Source organism: Panthera onca, chromosome C2 (genome assembly GCF_046562875.1).
Source record: "Panthera onca isolate mPanOnc1 chromosome C2, mPanOnc1 haplotype 2, whole genome shotgun sequence".
Taxonomy (NCBI): Eukaryota; Metazoa; Chordata; class Mammalia; order Carnivora; family Felidae; genus Panthera; species Panthera onca.
In genome coordinates this window covers 136520883-136544795 of record NC_138347.1, presented here as the reverse complement: position 1 = coordinate 136544795, position 23913 = coordinate 136520883, and the positions used below count along the sequence as shown (strand labels likewise).

The 23913-nt window shown below is 37.2% G+C and overlaps 1 protein-coding gene across 10 annotated transcripts in view; it reads left to right on the top strand.

Annotated features, from left to right (window-relative positions):
* The window catches only part of LOC144612792 (uncharacterized), a 240230-nt gene that overhangs the window by 171692 nt on the left and 44625 nt on the right, over positions 1 to 23913 (top strand). For 7 of the 10 annotated variants that reach the window (XR_013549882.2, XR_013549881.2, XR_013549875.2 and 4 more), the window contains one exon: positions 18877 to 18977. The exons of 1 other annotated variant lie outside the window; for it this stretch is intronic. The gene's annotated coding sequence lies outside the window, so the exon portion shown is untranslated. Of the gene's footprint in view, positions 1 to 349; positions 668 to 18876; positions 18978 to 23913 lie in introns of those variants that run through there. 2 more of the 10 variants (XR_013549877.2, XR_013549878.2) reach the window with 2 other exon arrangements.

The following is a 23913-nucleotide window of genomic DNA, read 5'->3' as shown; positions in this document are numbered from 1 at the left end:
TGGTTTGCATTGTCAGAATTCTCTGAATCCTGAGTTTGTTTTCTACTTTTTTTCTTTGCCTCTGAATCTTTACTCTTCTTCCGTTCCTTGTATTATTCCTGACAAATGAAAGTATCTCTAAGTTATATGATGAATATGAAATACGGGGCCCATGTAGCAGCTTGAGAAAAAAATAATAAAAATAAATAAAGCTTCTACTAAATGACATGACAATCAATTTGGTATACACAGGAAATAATTCTGGAAGATAACTGTTATAACTTTTCTGACAGTATGTAGTCACGCTCTGATTGCTCAGCCCTCCTTCTTGCTACCACATTGTCATTCTTTATCCTTCTTGTTTTCCTAGTTCCTTTGAGCAATGACAATCATATTGAAGGTAAAGAATAAAGAAGAGAAAAGAAATGCTAAAAAGGTGACGATCTGTCTGAATGTCAATGACCATTTCCAACCACCAGAGACACAGCCACTCTGACTGCACTTGAAATTCCAGACTCAGTGTGGCCTCTGGGTGATGCAACTGGGGCTGCCAATCTTTCTGTACAATAGAGAAGAAACTTTGGAACGAAGACTGCTTTTTTTCCAGTACCCAATGATCTGCTGGGTTTACTGGTGCTAGAGCTGGATTTATTGGAAAGTCAGTAAATGGCCTAATCCATTTCATTTAACCATGTAGAGATAAGAGTTTTTATGATTTCAGGCCAATGAGAAGTATTTTAATATAGAATTGAATTTGATGGCAGAATAGTCCATATATTATGTGTAAACCTAGTAGAAAGATTTATAAATTTAGTCTAAAACATAACATATATTTTTTTTAAGTATCAGTTCATTTCATCAAGAGTATTTTAATAATAAAGGGCCTTAGAAATCTGTGCTATCACAGGAAATAACTGGAATTGATGATGTTGCTGAAAATCACATTCTTCGGCAAAACTGATCTTATGTCCATTCATTTGTTCAGTTATTATTCTATAACCGTTTGCTTGCACAACCACTAAAACCTAAGTCCTATTAAATACTGGAGTCTAATGAGGTGAAACTTTGGAAATGAAGGCATAGATGAAAGTATTTGCATGAAAGAATTCATGCCAAAAGAAAAGCATTAAACATAAGCAGAGAGAATGAGTATCTTTGAGAGTTTCCATGATTATTACCTTTAACTGGCATGAAAACTACAGGTGGGTAAGACTTTTTCCACTTAATTTAGGTTGACTACACCAATTGAATGAGTGTGTGTGTGTGTGTATGTGCACACACTTGCCTGTATGTATATGTGTGAATGAATGCAGAGTGTGATAAAATGTTTGATCAGCCAGTGAAAGTCATATAATTACTATGATGTTGTCTTGAGTATTCCTATGAGATGTTTAAAAATAGAAATGATATCATTGTGTTTGCTATTACTTCCTTTTAATTTGACTGAGACTGGCAAGGAATTGTTTTTCTGACTATAATCCCCAATGAATGATGTCTGGGAAGATGGTTGAGGTAGGGAAAACCAACAGGCCTTCTCTTCTAATTTCTTAAGAAAAAGTGTAAGTAATTATTTAATCTAGAAAGAAAGTTTTCACTGGCTTATTAATTAAAATAAAAAAATTGAAGAATATTTGAAATTAAAGAAGGGATTTCTATTTACCCCTTACTGAAGATGCAGGATTAAAACCTATCAGTAATATCTAGCTTGGTCTAATTCCTAACTTGGTACCATCCGACTGAACCGTAAGTATGGGAGGATTGTTACTGATCCAAGCAAAGACTTTACTTGACCTTTTGCTAATCTGATGTCCCCTACTATTGTGGGTTGAATTGTATAAAATGATGTTGCAATATTAACCACCAGTACCTGTGAATGTGACCTTTTTTGAAAATAAGCTCTTTGCAGATGATTAAGTTAATACAAGGTCGGTAGGGTGGACCCCAATCCAATATGACTGATGTCCTTATAAAAAGGGAAAATTTGGGGCACCTGGGTGCAGACTTTAGGTCAGGTCATGATCTCATGGCTTGTGAGTTCGAGCCCTGCATTGGGCTCTCTGCTATCAGTGCAGACCATTTGGGATCCTCTGTCTTCCTGTGTCTCTGCCCCTTCCCTGCTTGCACATGTGCCGTCTCCTTCAAAACCAAATAAACATCTAAAAAAGGGAGGGTATATTTGGACACAGGGGTAGATACATACACAGGGATAACACCAAATGAACATGAAGGCAAAGATAAAGTAATGCAGCAGCAAGCACAGGAAAGCCAAAGATTGGAAGGCCAAAGACCCCAGTGGCTTCACTGTGCTCTCTGCTTCAAGAAAGAGTAGAGGAGAGGCCTTTCAAAACTCTAGCCCCAGAGGTGCCTGGGTGGCTCAGCTGGTTAAACAACAGACTCTTGGTTTTGGTACAGGTCATGATCTCACATTCGAGCCCCACATTGGGCTTTGTGCTGACAGTGCGGAGCCTGCTTGGGATTATCTCTCTCTCTCCTCTCTCTCTGCCCCTCCTGCTCTCTCTCTGTCTTTCTCTCTCTCAAAATAAATAAATAAACTTAAAAAAAACTTTAGCCCCAAACTTGAGTGTATGGAACCAGTGTGGTGTGATGAGATGGGATAGATGATTCCAATGTCTAGTCTATAGATAAAATCCAGAAGTAATTAGGACTTAGAGGTGACTTCCAACACTGAGAATGCTTATCCTTCAGTGATACTCCCATGGAATTAAATTGAGTTGAATTAAATTAATAATATAACCCCTGTAATAATGTATGAAACATGTATAAAAGAGAAGGAAGATAACATTTTTTATTTTCCCATTTTCCTTTTTCATTTGTAGTGTAGAACTTACTTATGACTGAAGACAGATAATTGATTTTCCCCCAAATTTCCTAAGATTTTTTTTCTTTTTTTTAATGTTTAGTTATTTTTCAGAGACAGAGAGAGTGCAAGCAGGGGAGGGGTAGAGAGTGAAGGCAACACAGAATCCAAAGCTCCAGGCTCCGAGCTGTCAGCAAAGAGCCCAATGCGGGGCTCGAACTCACAAATCGTGAGATCATGACCTGAGCGTAAGTCAGTCGCTTAACCAACTGAGTCACCCAGGCAACCCTCCCCCCAAGGGTATTTTCTTAATACTCAGATAACAATACTTCAAGTGGATTTTGTATAGGATTTTGGAAAATAGTAGTTATCTGTTTTTCAGGGATAAAAGAGAATGTGAGAGTAGTGGAAGGAAAAGGTAGGGCTGTGCTAACCAATTTACATCATCTCCGAAAAAGATCGACAGAAGTGCCATGCTGCAGAATGTCAGACTAGCGGAGTATATATAACATAGGGGAACATAAGAGTAACTAAACGATGAGTATGAGGGAAAAAAGTAAGTTAGTTCAGAATGAAAAGCCAGAATAAAAGAACATGTGGATAATCAATGGCATACATGAAAAAGAAATAAAAATGTTAAAAAATAACTTAGGGAGGAGACAGCAGCGTCTCACTCTATCCTAGGTAAATTTTAAAAAGCAAAAGCACTTTCCAAGGCATACTCTGGCTATTTCCTATCTTTCATGGCATAATTTTTTTCCTTCTCATCTTAAAACTAAAGACAATTATCAAAGGTATCAAAATTTGGAGAGCTCCTACTTCTTTATTTTCCCATCACAAATTCAAAGGTGATAGAGTAGTATATGAAATATTCTCAAAGAAAGAATGTGATGCAGGAATGCCGTGCCCAGCTGAGGTGCTTTTACTATGTGAAGTATAGTCCAGCACATTTCCGGAAATTTGCCTTCTGAAAAGTTATCTTTAATCTTATCTATTAGCATTAAAGGATGATTTTCAGATTTTCAAAGGTTAGCTAAAAAGAAAAAGAAAATGATTGAATTTAGAAGTTTGTGGGAAATACACATATAGAGTATTGAAATCAGTTACTCCATTTAGAGATAGGTGAATAATTCTATGAGTTAGGTTATAAAACAAAAGTGGCATAATTTAGAAGTGAAGATAGAAAGAAGGAATTTGCTTTTTTTAACTACACTAAAATTACAAAAGGAAAAAGAACACGATCATACATAAAAAGGTTTAATAGGAATAGGAAAAAAAGAAAATTGCACTTCTCTAGAAGAGCATAAAACAGATGTAACAAATAATATAAGCATTTTTTATTTGTACATATAACACAGAGTCTTGGATTTTTTTTTGATTGAAGAGGCCCAGTGATTTCTTGCTCTTGGAATATGTACTGAAACCAATAGGCCAAAGGTATAATAAGGTAGTAAAAGCGGCAGGGTAAAATGAAAAAATATAGGTGAAACATAATCAATGACAATATGATACAAGGTATAAATGTTTCAGATACTATTTGTGCACTAATATATGCACAAAATAGCAGCAAAAATTGTGTGAAATATACAGAAAAAGAAAGTTAGAAGATTTTAACCTACCTTATCTACTATAGATCTAAGAGAAAAAATTAAAAACGTGGAAAAGTAAATATTACAACGAACAAAGTAAATGATATGTTACATAGCTCATTTTGGAAACCTGAGGCTTCTGAAAGTTTCTGCAGAGCAAATGTGATCTTAGGTCCCTAATCTGATAAAATATCACAGTGCAAGAGTTAAATCCGGGGTGGGGGGAACCCCTCACACTAAAATTAGTGGAAACACTAAAATATCTTCAAGTAGATTTATTTTTACAAGTTTTGTTGTCTTCTCCTTTGTTGCTCCTTTTTCTGGTTTGGAGCTGAGTAAACTTCTAAATATTTTAGAATTCCTATTATATTTTGTCCAGCTTTTGTAAGTATTTGCAGCACTACTAGTCAATTTTCTACAGTAAGTCAATGCACCATATTAATTATAAGTCTTCAAGTTTTTTAAAGAAGTATATTTTATGGTATTTCCATCAAAATCTCAAAAGGAATTTTAAAAATTCAGTAAAAACTTCTAAATCACTTGAGAAATGAACAGGTAAAAAAAATCAGGAAAAGTGTATTAAAGGACAACACCAGGGGGATAAATACCTCCTCGATATTAAAACCCATAGTAAATCAGTAACATTTAAGGCATTTTGATATTGGTAGAAAAATAAAAATATGAAATAATGGAGTATAAATACACCACAGAGGTGAGTAAATTTACTAAAAAATGGACAAGGATGTAAGCTATGGTTATGATGTGTATTGCAGGTTTATCAACTGTAATAAATGTACCACTGTAGTGGGAGACTGTTGATAATGAGGGAGGCTGTAAACGTGTGGGGGCAGGGGGTATTTTGGGAATCTCTGCACCTTCCTCTCAAATTTGCTGTGAATCTAAAACTACTCTAAAATAATAGTCTTTAGAATTAAAAAATATTTTAAGTGGATAGTGCAAGAAAAAATTATTAACTATGTCACACTGAAGTAATTGGTTAGCACTTTGAAATATAAAAAAAAATCACTTTATACTAATCACTAAAACAGCCTCCATTTGAATAAGGGCAGTGATTGTCATGGGGGTGGGGCTCAAGGAGTGGGTGGTGAGGTGTGGAGTGAAGTATTCTTTGCAGAATCATGCTGCATTCTTTGCTGGGTGCAAGAAAAAGCAGTAGCTTTGCAGCTATACTGAGAGTGGGGATTGTAATTTATCTGTTTCTGCTTATGTCCTGAAGAAGAATGAAATGTCTAGAAACACCAAATTAGAGGGTTAAATATAAAACATCAAATTAGAGAAGAAGTGGCAGAAAATAGAATAGTTTACTTACTTATGGAGGAATGATAATGTTTTCAATATCTAAGTAACAAGAAAAATGAAAATAATTTTGTAATATCCTTATGAAAAAATTATAAAGAAAGTGTACCATAAAATATATCAGACATGACATGATTTATCTATAAAATATTAAGGATGCACACAAAGTTATGAACAAAATATCAAGACTTACACCAAAAATAAGCAAGCACGTGACACGGGCTGACAATTCAAAAGAGGAAATACAATTGGAAAACGATAATGTGAGAAATTATTCATACTATCAATGATAAAAATGTAAAATAGAGCAACATTGAATGAGCAAATTATTAAAAAAATGATAACACCCTCTGCTGATAAGTGTGGGGTAGAGTTGGTATGTATATTTAAGTTGGTACACCTCAGGGTGCCTGGATGGCTCAGTCAGTTGAGCGACCTTCTCTTGATTTTGGCTCAGGTCATGATCCCAGGGCCATGAGATCAAGCCCTGCATTGGGCTCTGCACTGAGTGTGGAGTCTACTTGAGATTCTCTCTCTCTCTCTCTCTCTCTCTCTCTCTCTCTCTCTCTCTCTCTCCCTCTCCCCTGTGCTCACTCTCTCTCTCAAAAAAAAGTTGGTAACCTTGATTTAAAATGGAAGTTACTGGATTGACAATAGGTATTTTCTGTTTCAATTACATTTCAAAAATATGACTATTATGACAGTTTATTATTGAAAATAAATTTGTAAGTGGACAATAAATTTATCAATTATTTTGTGTCCAGTTGAGAGTGGGTTATAGCTTCATATGAAGTCTATATTAACATGTATAAAGTTTCTACAGAGCAAATGGTATGATAAAACAGAATATCAAAAGAAGGTGGTCATAGTGGCACATAAAATTGTGGTTTATATTTGGCTTTTTGCATCTTTATAGCTGTGTATGTTTGGGTAAATTAATTTCTCTAAAAATAAGGACAAGTGTTGGCTCTATTATTACAGGAACCAGGGTAATGATCACAGAGATATTGGCATCAAATCCTGGAATCTGATGCCTCTTAGTTTATGGCTGGAATTGTCTGTGCAGTCACCTGAGATTAAATCTTAAGGTGGACCCTCCACCTCGACGATAGATGGTTGTATTGTAACATCATCTTCCTGACTCTTCTGTTGTCTTAAATTAACTTTTCCCATTAACTGCCAAGGAGTTCATTAATTTGCTGCTGAATTTTAAAGACTTTGGTGGATATTCTAACAAGATTTCCAGCTAGAGAGTTAGTAGAACAAAAGCTTTATTCCCTGAGTTACCAAAGGTTTAGATCATAAGTGGAAGCTAATCAAAGATCTTCCTTTTCTCATGTGGCTTTCCATACATGACTCTGTACCCTTAGAAAAACTTGAGCCATCACTATGGATCTGAAGAAGTTTCTTGTTTGAAATATATCATATATATATATATGTATGTATTGGTATTTTTATTTAATTTATTTTTTTAATTTACATCCAAGTTAGTTAGCATATCATGCAACAATGATTTCAGGGGTAAATTCCTTAATGCCCCTTACCCATTGAGCCCATCCCCCCTCCCACAACCCTTCCAGTAACCCTCTGTTTGTTCTCCATATTTATGAGTCTCTTATGTTTTGTCCCCCTCCCTCTTTTTATATTATTTTTGCTTCCCTTACCTTATGCTCATCTGTTCTGTATCTTAAAGTCTTCATATGAGTGAAGTCATATGATATTTGTCTTTCTTGGACAGACTAATTTCGCTTAGCATAATACCCTCTAGTTCCATCCATGTAGTAGTTGCAAATGACAAGATTTCATTCTTTTTGATTGCTGAGTAATACTCCATTATATGTATATGTATATGTATATTTATACATATATACATACATATATATGTATATGTATATGTATATATCACATCTTCTTTATCCTTTCATCCATCGATGAACATTTGGGCTCTTTCCATACTTTGGCTATGGTTGATAGTGGTGCTATAAACTTTGGGGAGCATGTGCCCCTTTGAAACAGCATATCCGTATCCCTTGGATAAATACCTGGTAGTGCAATTGCTAGGTCGTAGGGTAGTTCTATTTTTAATTTTTTGAGGAGCCTCCATACCGTTTTCCAGAGTGGCTGCAGGAGTTTGCATTGCCACCAGCAATGCAAAAGAGATCCTCTTTCTCCGTATCCTCGCCAACACGTATTGTTGCCTGAGTTGTTAATGTTAGCCATTCTGATAGGTATGAGGTGGTATCTCATTGCGGTTTTGATTTGTATTTACCTGATGATGAGTGATATTGAGCATTTTTTCATGTATCAGTTGGCCATATGGATGTCTTCTTTGGAGAAATGTCTATTCATGTCTTTTGCCCATTTCTTCACGGGTTATTTGTTTTTTGGGTGTTGAGTTTGGTAAGTTCTTTATAGAAATTGGATACTAACCCTTTATCTGATATGTCATTTGCAAGTATCTTCTCCCATTCTGTCGGTTGCCTTTTAGTTTTTCTGATTGTTTCCTTCGCTGTGCAGAAGCTTTTTATTTTGATGAGGTCCCAATAGTTCATTTTTGCTTTTGTTTCCCTTGCCTCTGGAGGTGTGTTGAGTAAGAAGTTGCATCATATATTTTTAATTCTGAAAGTTTATAAAAGCTATTTCTTGGACAATTGGGAGTGACATTCTTTTTAGCGAGTTATGAAATGTTTTCTGTATTCTTTGCTTTCATTCAAGTTAGACTACTCTCATGATCTCCTTTGTTGTTGATAACTTGGAAGATGAGTGCTCCATTATGACTGGCTAAAAGTCATTTGAAAAAGAACCCTCATCTAAACAACTTCTGCCACACAACTTTTTCTCACTTATTTGCTAGTGGAGTGAGAGATACTTCTAAGGTGATTAACTGGAAACCTTAGGAAATGAAGATGATTGACTTTAATGGGTTTCAGCAGAGCAGAAGTTCTAGAAGATATCTATTTTCCAAGTTTTGTATATTTTTTCAAAATCTATTGCCCTTCTCTTTGAAATAAAATGATAGAAGATGACTTTGTAACTATAGTTTTCTTCTCCCTCTCCCTAACACATTTTTGGTGACATTCCTGCAATAAAAATCCTTTTAACATATAATAGCAATAAAAACCTTTTTGACAAATCTATACCTCTTTCCATAGAGTGATGGTGATACCCAGCCATTACAAGCAATTAAATCTCTGATCCGAATGAACAAACTTGATGAAATGATTTTATATGCCAATGGGATATCACAATGCCACCTAGAAAACATATTCTTATATAAAAATATCTACGGGCACTTGGTTGAGAATGTTTGTAGAATAGCTTTCTAGAGATGGAAACCTCCATCAAATTGTATATGCACTTAAAATTTGAAAGATGGGGTGCCTTGGTGGCTCGCTAGGTTAAGCGTCTGACTCTTAATTTCAGATAACATCTCTTACTTTAATTAATATTCAAAGTTTTTTCGTATACAAAGAAATTAGCACTTTGTCCTTGGTTGCATATATTTTCTCCAGACTGTTCACTTGGTTTATAGCATTTTTTTCTGGTACAAAAGTTTTCATTTTTATGGTGTCAGGTTTACCAACCTTTTTTATCTTTTCACTCTTTTTATCTTTATGGTACTAGGTTTGCATTGTATATTCCAGGCTTCATACATGGATTGGAAAGGAATTCTGTGCTCAAAGCTTTTTATGAGTGTGGGTATGTGTGTTTGTTCTTCTGGTACTTTTATTATTTTATTTTTAAGACTTAAATCGTTGATCTTCTGGGATTTATGTCTTAGTGTAAGGAGTGAGTTAGAATCCAGCTTATGGGGGTGCCTGGGTGGCTCAAGTCGGTTAAGTGTCCGACTTCGGCTCAGGTCGTGATCTCGCAGTCTGTGAGTTCAAGCCCCGTGTAGGGTTCTGTGCTGACAGCTCAGAGCCTGGAGCCTGTTTCAGATTCTGTGTCTCCCTCTCCCTGACCCTCCCCTATTCATAGTCTGTCTCTCTCTGTCTCAAAAATAAATAAACATTAAAAAAAAAAGAATTCTATTAAAAAAAGAAGAATCCAGCTTATGTTTTTCATGCTTGTTTTAGTATCATCTTTTGCCCATTGGTATGAGATATTAACTTTATCATATACGAAACTCCTACCATATTTATGAATGATTTTGGTTTCTCTATTCTTTATTCTTGAGTTCTATATTCCATCTCAAGCACCAAGATGCTTTAATTACTATAATGTGCTTTCATACCTGGTAGGTCTCACTTTTATTCATTATTGATAATATGTGTGTATATGGAAGGAAGGTGTGGGGACTTCGTGGAATTGAGCAGGATTTTGTAGTTCACTAAAGCTATAAATCCTGGAACCTCATTTTTTTTTTAAATACTGCTGTTGTCCCTAAACATCTTTTGTGTAGCACATTTCAGGCATTGTTGTGTTTCTCCATTTTTTTTCTTACAACATTATGTGTGGATTATGCCTTTTAGACAAAATGAGTCTGAGATATTGAGACTGGTATCAACTGCAAAACCTAGATCTCTGCTCTTAGACACGGATTTAAAAGGATAGTGCAAGAGAAGCTATATGTTTAGCATTCGTCAGAGTATCAAGATTTTTCCTGTAGAGGAAACACTTAGGAATACCTGTATAAGAATTATATTAAGGATATAAGAATGGCATCGATATTATATGTTTTCCATATTGAGTGACAGTGGCACTATGATTTCACAGGACATTATGTGAACAATGAGCCAGCTGTATCCATGATATCAAGAGTCCCAAGGAAGCTTAATAATGAATGAACTTGTTCAAGTGGCCCTCAAATACATTCAGGTTTCTTGTTAACGTTTGCTGAAATCTTAATTAATTTTCTTTTGTTGTTGTTGTTTTTTAAAATTATTTTATTTGAGTATAGTTGACACACATTAGTTTTAGGTGTACAACATAGTGATACAATTTCCCTATACATTTTGCTATCCTTACCACAAGTATAGTTACCATCTGTCACCATTCAATACTATTACAATATTATCGACTATATTCCTTATGTTGTGCCTTCTATTCCCGTGACTTATTTATTCCATAACTGGAACCCTATATCTCCCACTCCTTTTCACCCATTTTGCACATCTTTCCACCTCCTTTCCCTCTGGCAACCCTCAGTTTGTTCCCTGTATTTGTAGACCTGATTCTGCTTTTTGTCTGCTTATTCATTTGTTTTGGTGTTTAGGTTCCACATGTGAGTGAAATCATATGGTATTTGTCTGTTTTATTTTACTTGACTTAATACCTTCTAGGTCCATCTATATTGTTGCAAAGGGGAAGATCTCATCCATTTTTGTTGCTGTGTAATATTCCATTATACAGATAGATGATAGATCAATAGATCAATCGATTGATAGAGAGGTAGAGTGATAGATGATAGATAGATAACAGATACACACATCACATCATCCTTATCCATTTATCTATCAGTGGACAATTAAGTTGCTTCCCTGTTTTGGCTAGTGTAAATAATGCTGCTATAAATATAGGGGTACATGTATATATCTTTTCCATTTAGTGTTTTTGTTTTCTTTGGGTAAATACCCAGTAGTGGAATTATTGGATCATACGGTATTTCTATTTCTAATTTTTTGAGGAAACTCCAAATTGTCCTCCACACCGGCTGTACCAATTTGCCTTCTAGCCAACAGTGTACAAGAGTTCCTTTTTCTTCACATTCTCACCAACACTTGTTATTTCTTGTCTTTTTTATTTTAAAAAGGTGTGACACCTGACAGGTGTGAGGTGATATCTCATTGTTGTTTTGGTTTGCATTTCCCTGATGATGAGAGAAGTTGAGCATCTTTTCATGTGTCTTTTGGCTATCTGTATGTCTTCTTTGCAGAAATGTCTATTTAGTTCTCTGCCCATTTTTAAATCATATTGTTTGTTTTTCGGTGTTGAGTTATATAAATTCTTTATATTTTGGATACTAACCCCTTATCAGCTATATCATTTGCAAATAACTTCTTCCATTCAGTAGGTTGCCTTTTTGTTTTATTGATGGTTTTCTTTGCTGCAGAAGCTTTTTATTTTGATGTAGTCCTAATTGTATTTGCTTTTGTTTCCCTTAAGTCTTGACAATTTTCAAGGCCAGATTTGAAGTAGCTTTTTCCAGAAACATTCTCTGATTCTTTGGTTAGATATGTTCTTTTCCTCTTCTGTTTTCTTACCACCTAGCCTCTCATGTTATATATCTTTGTCTCTTTTGCCCTCTATTTTAGCATGTGTTTCCTTTCTTTGATTATAAGTAGCTTGAGCTCAGATCTACTTGAAGTCTTGTTTATAATACTCCCTCATTAAGTACTTTTATGATTTGATGGAATTTTAAAAGTTGTAAATGTTTGGGATTTTTTAAACAGTATTATAGGGGCACCTGGGTGGCTCAATTGGTTAAGCATCCGACTTCAGCTCAAGTCATGATCTCACCATTTATGGGTTCGAGCCCTGCTTTGGGCTCTGTGCTGACAGCTCAGAGCCTGGAGCCTGCTTCAGATTCTGTGTGTCCCTCTCTGTCTTCCCCTACCCAACTCATGCTCTGTCTCTCTGTCTCTTTCTGAGAAATAAACATTTAATTCAAAGAAATATAATATTTTTAAAATCCTGAGTCTATTTCTCTATTTGAAAGTGAAGGGCAAGATAAAAGGCTCTGTCAGTGCTGACAAGGGTTTGGTAGTAAGAGATGAAGAATGTATAGATGTCATATTTATTGAATATAATTTACACTCAATAAAATGCTACATTTTAAGTGTTCTAGTGGGTTCTGATAAATTCATACATTCCTATAATCACACCTACAATCAATATACAGAACACTTTCTATCACCCCGCAATGGTCTCTTCTGCTCTTTCTATTGTGATCTACTTTTTGTCATTACAGATTCAATTTGCTTTTTCCAGAGTTTCACATAAATATAGTCACACAGTATGCTTCTTGCATTCAGCATAATGCTGTTGAGACTCATCCATGTTGCTGAATGTATTAGTATACCATTCCTTTTTATTGCTGAGTAGCACTGTGTTCGTCTCCTGTTAATGAACATTTGAATTGTTTCCAGTTTGAAACTATCATGAATAAACCTGCTGTAGACACTTGCATACAAACCTTTATGTAGATATATGCTTGTTTGTTTTTGTTTTCCTTCCTTACATTCTATCTGCCTATTTTATTTTCCACAGCTTCAGACAGCCATGCTTTGAAATGGGCAGATATGAATAAAATTAGTAATAAATGTGGTGGCAGTGCTTGTGGGACTGCCTGCCTTTCCTGTTTCTATTATGGAGACACTGAGAGCAGTCACATTGAAGAAAAAAATTCTACTTCTGTTTCAGTTAGGATTTAATCCTTTCAACTAACCAAGCAGACAGTAGTTCCATTGAGAGAACAAAATAAATTGGAAGGGATGTGAGAGCTTGGATGTATAAGCAAGTAATTATCTGACTCAATCAGAGGGAGGGCCAACCTTAATGGGGTATTGCTTGCTAAATTAAACTGCAGGGAATCAAACATGTAAATCTAACTTGAGATATAACCAACTTTCTAAGCCACAGAAAGTTCAGGCTGAGTTAGTGTTCCTTGTTCTCTCTTGCCATAGAACTCTTAGAAGAGCCTCTGGACAGATGGTATTAATATGGAACCGTCAGTCAATCCTCTGGTTGATTCTTTTTCATACCACAAGTGATTTGATGATGATTTGGAATATCAACAGTCAATGAATTCACACAGATGCTACATCTCAGTGGTTGAGAGAATATTGGAGCTAATCCTAGCCCAGCTTCTAACTTATGTTTTAATGCCAGGAAAGGTACTGAATGCATGAAGTTCTCTTTGAGAGGAGGAAGGTAGAACTGAACATTTTAGCTGCTATGGCAACAGGTACCATTTACATCTTACGGTTTTGTTCTTGGGGAAAATCCACTCAGTAGCAGAAATGGGGACAGGATAGGAGGGGGAAATGGAACATGTGGTTCCTAGACCTTCTGGCCCAACCTCTGTGCAGAGGATTTAATAGCAATAAAGCCAGAATTCCCAGTGCAGGGAATTTCCATTCCCATCACTAATTATATCTGCATACTGAGATACAGCTGAGAAAATCTGAGGTATTCTAAACCACAGTGTCCTTATTCAACTTTCCCCTGATAGATAAAACATAGAAACTTATATTAAATATAAACACCAGGTATTTTACTCTCCTCCCAGTAGCAACATATTGAACTGTAAGAGGTAATACCACTGTCTTAATATATTTATCAATTTAAAAAACCTAGGCTTTGAGAGATGTGCTGTAATTCTTTGGTAATTATGTAACAATATAACTAGTTGCATAAGAATCATTTTTTCCCTTTATTTCCAAAGATTGTGTTTACAAAAATGAATGCTTTCTTACGTTGTCTTTCTCATGCCTTCCCTCCTTCACTTCTTTCCTCTGTACTCAAGTATGGTTTAATTTTAGGTCCAAAACTTCTTTGAGGTTTTGGGATAACTCTGATCTAAGGCACATCATTTCACATTCTTTAGATAAGAAACCTAGAAGTCTTGACTGTTGATAATTGTCTTCTAGTCCACCTCGCTGAGTCAGAACCCAGAAAGACTGAGGAGGCTAGAGATTGGATGTGCATGTAGGTAGCAGAGAGCTATTGCTATGAATTTTAGGTGGCCTCAAAGAACTTCAAGTTAGATCCACTATCCTATGAAGTGGAAAACATGACAAATATTGGGAACACACTTTAGAATTTGGGTTGGTGTCAGTAAGATTTCTTATGGACACAGAAACTGTACAAAACATATACAAAAAAATTGATCCTGACTCTATTCATTGATGCATTCTTTCCTTCATTTATTCTCTTATTTAAGCATACATTTATTAACTTCTATGTTGTCTGCAGATATAATGATGAGCCAAGTAAAAAAGGTGCCTGCTCCCAAAGAGTTGATGGTTTGATTATGAAAGAGGCATTAACCAAGTGAATAGCACATAGTTTTGTTTTATTGAAATCCTATGAAAGAAAATCTCAGAGAACTCTAAGAGTAGTATAAACCTAAAAAGTGACAAGTGACATTGAGATGGCATCTAAAGGGTGAATGGCCATATGTGTCTTATTGAAACTTCCACATTCATATTGAAATTTTTATAAAAACTAGTCCAGTCTCTGCACACAGGTTGTAAAAAAAAATAAACAATGATTCAATGGGGAAGAGACTAAAGAAAGATGACAGTACCTGACTTTTCACATAGCAATTTTATTAAGAGGGGATTCCAGCAGTTCTTAGAACCCTTAAGAAAGTACTCAAAGCTTAAAACTTTACACTGAATATAAGAAAGCCATTTGTATCATCTGAATAAGAAATCATTGGATAGGGATTTGGAAATCTTGAAGATAAAGGATGAACGTTTGTCCTGTGCTGGGCTGTAAATCTGTTGATGGGATGATTAAGTCGTCAACAGGCTTCTTCCCAGGCTCCTCTTTGGTTCTTAAGTGAGCCTAGCATCTGTGATGTGTTACAGTCTAAAGGTCTGAGTGAAATGGAAAGACATCCAAACTTTAATACTCAGAACACAGTTTCATACAAAAAACTGGAAGCCTTTTTCCTCTACTACAGACAAAAAGCAGGAACTCATCAGAAAAATGAGTAAGCACTATTAAGGACAAATTGTTTTTTGGAAATAAATATAGGATGACTATCACATGACTTGATGTGAAAGGTCTGAGATCAGGCCTGGTCTGTGAAATGCCTTTCTGATGCCACACAATGTGAAATCTCAGCAGAGACAAATGGACTCAGAAGAGGACACATGCTAAGAAACAACATTTGTCACATATTATCTGATTCATAATCTCACACTGACCATCTTTGGACTTATTTTGGGTAAGTGTCAAACACTTCCTATAAGATGAATCTACCTGGGGGCCAACATTCACATTAGTTGGGATTTAATATCATCATCACCAATGTCCCCTTACCCCAACCCTTTGAAATGCTATGTGGTATCTAACACACTGTGTCGTATTCTTGTGTGGCGATATTGAAACAAACTTAAAACACAACAGAAACAACACAACAGAAAGCCTCAGTCCCTGAAGGATGCATATATTTTAAACATTGCAATAGTGGTCTCAACCGATGTTGGATTTTGCCAAGGTACAGAAAGAACTATTTAGGCAAGAAAAATAGTTTATTCTCTTCTATTTATGTAGGAAAGGCTATGGAGGAGATAATAGAAAAGAGGGTGACAGGTAAAGAGAGAATTAGGAGTTGCTGAGCACTACATTGTGGCAGACACTCTGCTGATGTTTTGTATCTAGCATCTTATTTAATTATTTAAACACACATGATTATCCCCGCCCCCCACCCTCACCTCACCAATCCCCCAGAAACTGTTAGGAAACTGAGGACCAGAGATATTTTGCAACTTTCTCAAAAGCCACACATCTAGAGGGGTGCCTGGGATGGCTCAGTTGGTTAAGTGTCCAACTTCAACTCAGGTCATGATTTCTCAGTTCATGAGTTTGAGCCCCGTGTCAGGCTCTATGCTGACAGCTTGGAGCCTGGAGCCTGGAGCCTGCTTCAGATTCTGTGTCTCCCCCTCTCTCTGCCCCTCCCCTGCTCACACTCTGTCTCTCTCTCAAAAATAAGTAAAAACATTAAAAAAATTAAAAAACAGGCCACACATCTAGAAAATGGTAGAACTAGAATTAGAATTAGAACCCAGGAACGTCAGACTTCAAGATCCGTGCTTTTTCAGAGCCTTTCAAGGAAGCAAGAGAGAATGTTTGGGAAAGATATTAAGATTCTGTATTCTAAGATTCGAAGACTCTGGGGAGAGATCAGAATGAACTTTTGAAAGCACAAAGCTGGGGGGAGGAACGATATGGCCCAGGAAGTCATGAGGCTGGTATTAAGTACAAGATGTTAGTGTAGAAATAGATAGAACTAGGAGCTATGAGCACTATTCAATGTACGCATCTTGCAATTTATTTTATATTACCACAAACAATCCAGAAGGAATGGTATTGAGAAACTGAATGATCCAAGAGTTGAGCCAGAGAGACGGGATTCTGTTCTGGGCTCTTCCACTCACACGTGGAAGATTTCTTTATAAATAAACAGGAGCTAATAATACTGTAGTTATTAGGGTAAGTTTGAGATCAAAGCTAGTAACAATCAGCATAAGATGGACAGTAGAACCATCTGCATGACACTTGGAAATCATGTAAGCCAATCAGTGTGGTCAAAGCTTTGTGAATTCAGAGAGATAACTACAGAAAGCAGAAACCTAATTAACTGTATTATTTACTGGCAGTCTGGGTGTAGGGCTGTGTAGAAGAAAGGGCAAAAATTATAAGTGCTTTCTTGTCCTGTCCAAAGAAGAGAACACTTTTTTTTTTCAGTATATGAAATTTATTGTCAAATTGGTTTCGATACAACACCCAGTGCTCATCCCAAAAGGTGCCCTCCTCAATACCCATCACCCACCCTCCCCTCCCTCCCACCCCCCATCAACCCTCAGTTTGTTCTCAGTTTTTAAGAGTCTCTTATGCTTTGGCTAAGAGAACACTTTTTTAGTCATTAGACTAAAAGCTGTTCAACTTTGGGTGAAAGAGCTTTTAAGGCCAATGGATTCTTTTTTACCTTATGTCGTGCTCATCAACCCCCCATGGCCATGAAATGTTTGGCAGGGGGCGAGGGGTGTTTGTAGCTACTTTTATACTGAGAAGGGGTGTTAGGATGTCTGCTCAATTTAAGGGCATACTCCCCAATTCTTATTGTATCAGTTATCTGTTGCTGGATAGCAAATTATCCCCAAAGTTATTGCATAAAACAATACATGCTTACTATATCACAGGGCGGGTCAGGAATCTGGGCACAGCTTTGTTGGGTCCTCTCTGCAGGGTCTCTTATAAGGCTGCAATAGAAATATAGGCAGAAGCAGCAAGGATCAGTTTGGGGTTCAACTGAGGCAGGATCAGCTTCAAGCTCACTCTGTGGTTGTTGGTGAGATTCAGTTCTCTGTGGGCTGTTGGGCTGAAGGCCTCAGTTACTTGCTGGGTGTTGGCCAGTGGCTACCCTCAGTTCCTAGCCTTGAGGTGCTTTCCTAATTAAGTGAGAAGAACCTGAGAGAGAAAATAGCAGCAAGAGAGAAGTCACAGCCTTTTTTTTTAACCTAATAATGGAAGGGATAGCATATCATTTTTACAATGTTCTGTTTATTAGAAGAAAGTCACTAGATCCAGACCACACTCGCGGGGAGGGGATCCCACAAGGTCATGAACCTCAGGAGGGAGAGAGTCCTGGGAGCAAAGTCGGAAGCTGCCTACCACACTTAGCTATTGACAAACTGCTGTAGGAAAGCTAGGACTCCATCGTGACTACTGAAAACTAGCGTAGATGACTTCTGAGGAAAAATCTGAAGTCCCCTGTCAAACTTCCTTTCTGTAAATGAAAAATTTAGCCACCTATTTTTCAGTAAATAAATCATAGCAAGTGAATCATCTCTTCTGATATCAGTTAGGGCCAAAGGAAAGCAACCACTCTGTAGCCTTGCTCTTCCTGTAGCCTCAGGCATGGCCCTTCTCTTTGAGCAGCCTACTTGTGAACAGGCCCAAGTGAATAATGTAAACTGAGGTCCCTTGACGCGTGGTTTCCAAAGTATATTTACACTCCATGTGGGTCAACAACCTTGATATTTGGCAGAAGTCTCTGAGCAGATGATGGAAATATTTTACCTCACATTTAGGCCAACTCTCTTATGTTGATATTTCAATTTAAGAGTATAGGGATAAAGTGAGGGAAGAAAGGCAACAGTGAAAGGATGGGAGGAAGGGAAAGAAAAAGGAACAGAGACTTTTTTTATTAAGTCTCAAGCTTTATAAATAGTAAGGGCTTGGTTCTAAAGGAAAGCTCTAGTTGCAAACATAAGGACTTTGGGACCTCAGTAAAAAAAATTCATGCTTAACCCAGAATAGTTCAAGTGAGACAAGAGTTACATTTAACTTGTACCTGCTTCAGTGAGAGACTAAGGAAAGAAAGACTAAGAAAGGTCTCTGCTTGTCTTGAATGTTTGTGTGTGAATGCCTCACGGTTTTGGTTTGGGTAAAGGAATAAAAATCTTTTGTGTGTATTTCTGTTCTTTTTACCACCAGCAGCATCTGAGCTATTGATTGGGGGCAATTTGAAGATCTTAAGCCTAAGAGGCCATTTCCTTTGACTTCCATTTCTTGGAAAATAAAGATGGTAATGCTAAGTACTTAGGCTATTGATTTTCTGGATAATTGATACTCTAAGGTATACAGTTCTCACAAGGTGCCTCAAAGAGGGCTACATTAAGTTAATAATGATTAAGAAGATTGTACAGAATGTGCTGAACAGAGATTCTACCCATCTCCGGGTTCCCGTTTGGAGCACAGATGCTGCACCCTCTCAAATCCTGTTTACAGCTCACCTTTGCTGCATAGTTGATGGGAGATCTGGAAGGACGAGAATAGACCTTTTGGAGCAGCTTGTTTAAATGGCATTTCAGTTATTTGCTTTGAGTTCTAAACATGTCATGTGAAGCCTTATAATGACCAATCTTTTATTAGTTCCCATGCAAATAATGGTCATTGTTGAGATTATATGGCTTTTCAGTCACAGGTTTGCACCGGCCATCTTACGTTAGGCTCTGTCCTGGCTGCTGTGTGGGGAATGTGTATGTACTGAAAGACTGGCTGTCTTGGAACGCCTTCTAACCTGCAGGTAATAGACAAGCATAAAACTGGAGTATGAAGTAGAGCTAAGAACAAGGATTCTGGAACCAGTATAATTAGGTTTAAATCCTAGCTCATCCACTTATTAGGAGCGTGGCTTTGTGTGTGTTATTTAACTTCTCGTTTCCTCAATTATGAAATGAAGATAACAGCAGTAATGGCCTGATAGGATTATTGTTAGGACAAAATGAATTGATATACTATCAGACTCTGAGTATAGGTCCTGTTACCTGGTAAGTTTCTACTAAATATTAGCTACTTTCATTTCTTTCTGGTTTAGACTGCTTGTTCAGCCTTGCCTCAATATCCTCATCAATAAAATAAGCCTAATATTATAAGCTCTGACAATATAACAGGTTAAGAAGGAGACTCAAATAAAAGTAGGTACACTTTTAAGGGAAGACAGAAATGTGTATGTTTATTAATAAGATTTGTTTTCCAAGTTCAAGTTCAGGACAGGGTTAAGTATGTGTTTCTAAATGTCTAGGAAGGTCCGAGGGAGATCTAACAGCACTATGAAGTTCTGCCAAGTGTGGTCTTTGAAATCTGAGAGGAAGGACTGTACTTCTTCTTTGTGATGAAAATTGCATAGTTTCTCGGTCTCTGCTTTCTTATTTGTGATAAATGGATAAGAAAGGATATACTATGGACTTGTTGGGAATATTATAAGAGAGCACATATTCAAGGTACCCAGCATATAGCAGACAGTCAATAAAAGTCATCCTATGTTGATATGAAAAGAAGAGGGGAAGGTGAAACATGCAAGGAGGAATATGGAAGAAGGGTACTGAACCCTAACATGGACATTCATTTATACCAACCCCAGTAATCCAACTCAAATCTCCCAGAGCAGTGGACATCCTGGGTGCATGTAGGGGGCATACTCCCCAGTTCTGCTACTTTTCACTTCTACTCACTTTACATCTACCTGCTGTATCTTGCTGCAGCCCCAGAATGTGTTTGAACACCAGAGTCAGCTTAAGTAAATGGCCAGAATCAGTCCTAGTGTCGGACAGAAGAGGGGATGCAATTCTCTCTGGTGGTTCTATAAGCTGAGTTTCTTTAGCTTATAGAAACATGAGCTTATAGGACATGAACTAATTGGCTATTTACTATCCAAGCTGTTTCTCACTCTTGACCAGACTATTCCCTTCCATGCCTCTATGAAGTATCATTTTCAATTTTGGTCACATCTGAGTAAAGTCCAAATGACCCATGGAATTTTTTGCTTAGCCTTACTTTTCTCCCTTTTCCTCATGATTGGAGGATCTTAAATTAGAAAATGTTTTAGAAGGTGCCTAGTCCAATTCAGTTCACCCTTTACACCTTGCTTCCACACTGGGCTTGACCAGTGGTCATCTATTAACTCTTTGACCACTTTACCATTTCCTTCAAAATGCCAATTGCTCTGCCATGGGCCTAACTCTCAAAAAAAGGGAATGTATCTCCATCCATGGTCACCTCTTATCATTAGGTTTCTGTGCTCATGAGTTATACTATAATCCTTTGAAACTTCATGAAGCAAGGAGGAGGAGGAAGAAAGAAGGATGCTCTGACCCAAGACAGATTGTTTTTCTATTTTTAAGAGTTGTGAGTGATTATGAACATCAATGGTAATTGAAAGGAAACAATAAATTAATAGCCAGAAGCATATTGATAGGTTAAGAGATTAATTCATTTAGTGGAAAGGTTAATTAATTGGATGTGTATGTGATAAAGACATCTGAAGGTGATATGTTAATTGACAGTCATATCACTGGTGGGGAGGAGAAGAGAGAAAAGTGTGTTATCAGAGAATATCACCTCGGTGTTTCTGATTGCACTCTCTCTGACTCTGTACTAATGAGGGTGAGAGAGTGAGATGTGGTTTCCTGAGGGTCTTTGAGGAGAGGAAGCAAGGACATTCGTGCTGCTCAGCAGATGCTCTCTCACTCTATACTGCAGCCATATTCTTCCCTTTCCCTGCTGTCTATGAAAATCTGCAGCAAAAAAGTAAAGATATTCTAGAGTCCTTCTAGTACAGACATTAAAATAGATATATTGCACTTGTCATTAATTGTAGAAGAAAGACTTGGTCTCCATTAAAGGAATTTTAGGCAACAAAAGAAGTGTGTGGAGGCAGGAGTCAGTTTGCAATATTCTTACACAGAAGACAAACCTTGTTGAGAAGATCATGTGCTAAAGATTTTGTTTTAGGAAAAAAAGTAATAAATCAGTTGTGTCAGTGAAAAACATGGTTTTACTGTAAAGAGTAATTCTGATGATGTTTTTAAAATAAAAACACTCCTTTAAAAATATTATCAAAAAGTATCTTAATATATGTTATTCCATTTACTTCATACGGAATGGTATTTGTAAATAGCATTATTTTGTGTCAGATTATTGCCTTTCACCTTGAAATCCACCTGTTAGTGCCCTGCTTCATTGCCATTACAGATGCTGGACTGCATCTTGTAAATATTTCCCCTTTGCCAGTGAGGGTGTTGGGGAGACACTGCGGAAGAGAGGGCTTCTGGTTTCTGTGTGCTGCTTCTTGGTTGGCTCCTGTGATACACGAACACCCATAGTGTGCTGGACACTCAGCGAAGCTCACTGTCAGCTTGCCAGTTCTGGCACCAGCCTTGGTCCTCCTGTACCCAGCAGGGTTTCCTGTTTGCCCTGCATGTACTTTCTTGCCCCCTAGCCTCAGTCCGGCGACTATGGACATTTCTGATCTAGGCAATCAGGTAAACCTTGCGGCCATTCAATGGGTGATGTCTACAACTCCAACAAAGTCTAGATTCTAGCTTTGGGGACCTCTTTTCCAAATTTGTTCCTCGTGGGAACTCTCCTTCTACCATAGGATATTCTTTAGCATTCTCTTTCATCTCTTCTTAGGAGGTAATCCTCCATCAATCATAATTCCTTATAGGAAGTATTTTCTCTTGTAATTACTGTGAGGTTTCTGTCTTTGAACTGGACCTGATACATACTTCAGGTAGGAAATGCTCTGCACATCTTCACTGAGTACACACCATTCCACTCCTTGTGTAAGGCGTTCTACTGCAAGCATCTGTGACTCTGCTAAAGGCTCTGTCTTTGCTTTTGTTGGGGCAAACCAGGCATACTGAAGAGTTAACATCTCTGGGAGCAGCCCTTGGCCATTGACAGATGGGAGCTGGGGAATGAATACGCCAACTTCTTCCTCCTCAAGTGGAGCAACTCACAGTCAGGTTCTATCCCAGAGCAACTTAGGGCTTTTGAACCTCAGTTGCTCACAGTGATTATCTGCTCAATAACACATTTTTATGGGCTTCTGTCCCCTCCTTGTCTCATTTCCCCATTCTCCCCCCCCCACCCAGTGTTTCCTGAAGTCATCCCTCAAATAAACTATTTCACTACAACTTTTATCTCAGGATATGCTTCTAGGAGAACTCAAGTGGATACATCCCATTTCAGAGATGAGGGAATGAAGAGTAGGAGAATGTAATTGTCTAAAGTCAAATAGTTGAGTAGAGGAATTAAAAACTCATTTCATCTCAGCCCAAATCTTATTATTTATATTTACTTCAGCAAGTATCTCTATAAAGATAATTTTAACCACATATTCGATAAATTCAGACCTATTAATCTAGTATAAATACATAAATGTGTGCAAAACAGCCTAAAATTGCTCTTATGGCTTATTTACACAGCTGGTTGTGTTAAAATACAAAGCCCTGATTTCTAAACACAACTACTATCTGTAATTAAAACTAGGAAAAACATAAGACTGGTTTTTCTCAGTATACATTGTCTGTACTCTTGGGGGAAAAGCTTCTCTCTCAGACCATGGTTCACTAATCTTATAATTTTGACTTGATGTTGTCACCAAAACCATTCTTTGACCAAGGTAGGCTTGTAAAATTGAGATGCACCAGTGCTATCATAGGAATAACATTTTTCACATGATTATCATTTGCTAAACTGTAGAAATAGAAAAGATGGCAATGTAAGGAGGCTATTCTAATATAGATATATATTTTTAACATTTATTTATTCTCGAGACAGAGAGAGACAGAGCATGAACGGGGGAGGGGCAGAGAGAGGGAGACACAGAATCGGAAGCAGGCTCCAGGCTCTGAGCCATCAGCCCAGAGCCTGACGCGGGGCTCGAACTCACGGACCGCAAGATCGTGACCTGAGCCGAAGTCGGACGCTCAACCGACTCCGGACTGAGCCACCCAGGCACCCCATAAGGAGGCTATTCTAATTAGAAAGTGACATGTTCACAGTCAGAGAAAGACAAATTATCATATGACTTCACTCATATGAGGACTTTAAGATATAAAACAGATGAACATAAGGGAAGGGAAGCAAAAATAATATAAAAACAGGGAGAGGGACAAAACAGAAGAGACTTTTTTTTTTTAATTTTTTTTTTTTCAACGTTTTTTATTTATTTTTGGGACAGAG